The following is a 4,169-nucleotide window of genomic DNA, read 5'->3' on the forward strand; positions in this document are numbered from 1 at the left end:
TTGTTAACATGTGGCTAAGGGTACTAAGGAGATTGCTGTTAACACGTGGCTAAGGGTACTAAGGAGACTGCTGTTAACACGTGGCTAAGGGTACTAAGGAGACTGCTGTTAACATGTGGCTAAGGGTACTAAGGAGATTGCTGTTAACATGTGACTAAGGGTACTAAGGAGACTGCTGTTAACATGTGGCTAAGGGTACTAAGGAGACTGCTGTTAACGTGTGGCTAAGGGTACTACAATCTATGTTTCGAAGCATTTTCCCATATAACTACATACAGTATATCCTCTATATCTTAAGGAGACCTTTTTCACACAGAAAAAGAAGACGAATATTAGATAGTAAGCAACATTTTCTATATCGCAATGTTAAGACAATAGCTTTAATTTGGGTTATTTGACGATGGTTACCAGAGGGCCCCTTCGTTATGAAGACGTGATTTGCTGTTATCTACTTTTTAAATAGGGTGTCTAATGTAATTCAGTAGAGAACCAATAATTAGAAATATGCCTAAGTTTATGTTTCTAAAGCTCATAACGTACACATTGTAATCAAGCCCTCAATTACTAAAGTATCTGAACATCTGTTGACTGGTTTATTTAGCTGATACGTAACATGTTTAAATATTAAACAACGTCGCTTAATAGTTTGTCTTTATAATTTTGCGCAAAGCTATATGCTGGAGGGGGGGGGTCTATCTGCGCTAGCCGTCCCTAATTTTGAAATGATAGATTAAAAAGAGAGGGCAGCAAATCAACACTACCCACCGCCAACTCTTGGGATGGTCTTGTCAGATCGTCACTCTTATAACGTACTCGTGGCTTTAGAGGGCGGAGCGCGAGTTTATTTGACCGGTAACTGGACGAGAATAATGGAATCTAAGATCCACAGTACGGCACGCTGACCACTAGGCCAGGTTGGGCCCGGTTTAATATTTTTTTTCCGCTAAAATGTATATTTGTTGGCAGGAACTTTTGGGTACGACGCCTTTCTTCACGTGTATAAAGCCCCCCCCCCCCACGTGGCAGAGCGGTATGTCTGCATCTTTACAACACTATAAACCGGGTTTCGATACCCGAGGTGAGCAGAGCACTGATAGCCCATCGTTTGGCTTTGTGCTAAACTTCAAAACAAAACAAAACACTCGCTACCATAAAAGCTACAAAAACAATAGTTATGTATTTCATACTAGCTGATAAAACCAAAAAGAACCAGATTACGCCAGAGAATAGTAAAATATTCCTAATTTCCGTAGATATCTTAAGCACATTTTAATGTTAAAACCATGTTTTTAAAATTACTCTCTGAAATCGTCCTTGGTACCTCCACAATTATGTTAGGTATTTCAATAAATAACTTCCATTATTACGTATTCTGTAAGCCACTTTCGGTAGACCTACTTTGTCAAAGCTCAACAGGAAAAGATGAATTTGAAACAAATATTTGTGAGTCTGAAAACTACGTCGAATTAAGTTGTTTGTCATATTAATAAAACCCAATGTCCTTGATGTAATTCATCGCCCGTATAATGACTTCGCCATATCACCCATTTTTCAATAAATAGAACTGTGAACCCTGAAATATCGAATGTTATATTAACTATGATTGGTGGATGTACTGGACATTATCAGTCATGTCGAAATGGGCAGTATTTATAATCCCCAACTGTACAGACTCTCAAGTGACCTCGACAGAAATAGAAGTCAGTAACCATTACCCCTAGAACTAGGACACTGTTTTACCACACATGATACCTTAGGGCTTAACCATTCGTGGGCCTCATCTGGGTGGCTTTGTGTTTCCCTGAAATGGTCCAAAATAGAACGTAGAAAGTAGTGAAAACAGAACCTGAAGGCAAGAATTCTAGTAAACACTCACTTTCACCTGCATCGATTGTCTGATTTTCGTCACGTAAAGCCGATACAGTTCAGCTTTATTAGTTTCCCTTTTAGTCCTACCAAGCAGTATTTTAAAAATATCATAATATATTGACGTATTTCTTTTTCTGATAATTAGTTCACCTGCTAATTTCACTCCATCTTCGTACGTCAATATAACAGTGTATTTAATTGTCCTGAAAAACAAAAACATTAGCACATTGTTCTGCTATTCTTTAAGCCTTCTTACATAGGTGGAAGCTTCTGGTATGTCTGCTAGATACCCGTGGTAGGCAGAGCCCTTTGTGTAGCAAACAGCAAGAAGATATTCTGGTATATTCAGATAGACTACTCAAACTAATATACGACAAGCAAAATGTCATTCAATACGTATAAAGGTGTATAAAGCACTAAGTAAAGGAGAATAATAAACAACTTCTGGGTAAAAACTACCTAATTTATGTATGGTTTATGTTGGTTTAAGCTGTTTCAAATCGACTAAGACTTTACTCAATTTCGTTTGCTTTTTACCAAGTGGTTTTGTTAATTCGAGGTCGGAAAAGAATTGCCATGCAAGAGGCCTAAAACTGTGCAAGAAAGTCAAATGACAAAGATTTTTTTTTATAAAGATAGAAAAACCTAACTAAAGAACGTGAATAAAGACCACTATTGCAAAGGTTTTTGTTTTCTAATTATATAAACGATATTTACACGTTTTTACATTTCTTTTCAAATTCCTTCTGAATGGCTGAATCAACTTGGATGAAAGTTGGTAACATTTGGACTATGACCCAACTTGGAAGGGATTAGCTTTTGGAGGGTAAAGGTCAAAGTTCAAGGTCACAGTAAGGTCACAAAAAATCCAAAAAAAAAAGTTATCTGTTAACATGGGGACCGATTTTTCACACTATTTTTGGCTCTATAACTTAGACAAAAAACGATCGGACTTTGATGAAATTTGGTGGTCATAAGAATATTATTCTTCATTGTCCTGCGAAAATGGTCCTTGCTCGTTGATAACGACGGACGTTCGTACACATTTTCGCATTTTTTGAGGGCCGGATATGATCAACGCTGCGTGGCTGAGGTATGCGCTCTCTTGAGTGCCCCTCTAGTTACTGTCCATTTTAATACACAATCTTCCATTGCTTGCTGTATATCTCACGTATTTTCTCCTTCCGTTCCTACGTGCTGGCCATAATGAACATTATCTTTTTCTTAACTTTTTCTTATATTCTGAATGTCAAATGTAAATGCAACATGTTTATATAAAACGTTCTCTTTTCTTGAAGAAACAGGGGCTTATATTAGTCCCTATAAGTATCGGACTAAAAGGAAACCCTTCGTTACGGTTTAGCAACTATAAAAGAAACAGCATGAAAGTTACTGAAATATTAAAAATTTCTAACAATAATTTTTTTACAAGGTTGAAAAAAAATTCTGAAATTATTGAGTTACTTTTGCATGTTTTATATTATTAAATCAGTTATACTTTGTTTATTTGATACCTTCTAACTGCTGACTAAGGACTGTTTATCGCCTTATATTACTAAAACAATTATACGTTGATTATTTGATACCTTCTCACTATTGACGAAGAACTGTTTATCGCCTTATATTATTAAATCAGTTATACGTTGTATATTTGATACCTTCTAACCCTTGACAAGGACTGTTTATCAGTCCGAAAACTAATTCTTTGTTATTAATGTTCTCGAAACTACACAATTGCTGTTTGTGTTAGTTGTCCATAATTTCGAACTAAAAGGAAGGCAGATAGCCAACAGCACCCGCCGCCAACTGTTGGGCTACCCTAATTGAATATTGAAAGCTGATAACCCCTTTTATAAATTTGACTCCAAATTCCAGAGTGCAATTTTGCAACAATTAGACAAGAACCCCTGACCCTTGTATTCACAGTCCTGTATGCTAACTATTAAGCCACACACAGCTCAGTACAAAAGCTAGAATATATTTTTGTATACGACTTTCTTTTAAATCTTATAATTTCCCAAACGGTACTAAGACTCAATAGCTAGAGACTTTTTATCCCTCTTTATAGTAACTATTCCCCTAGCACTATAAAGTATCCAGGTTATGAAATCTTAGACCCCTCTTTATAGTAACTATTCCCCTAGCACTATAAAGTATCCAGGTTATGAAATCTTAGACCCCTCTTTATAGTAACTATTCCCCTAGCACTATAAAGTATCCAGGTTATGAAATCTTAGACCCCTCTTTATAGTAACTATTCCCCTAGCACTATAAAGTATCCAGGTTACTGAATCTTAGAC

This window comes from Limulus polyphemus, unplaced genomic scaffold (assembly GCF_000517525.1).
Source record: "Limulus polyphemus unplaced genomic scaffold, Limulus_polyphemus-2.1.2 Scaffold3208, whole genome shotgun sequence".
Taxonomy (NCBI): Eukaryota; Metazoa; Arthropoda; class Merostomata; order Xiphosura; family Limulidae; genus Limulus; species Limulus polyphemus.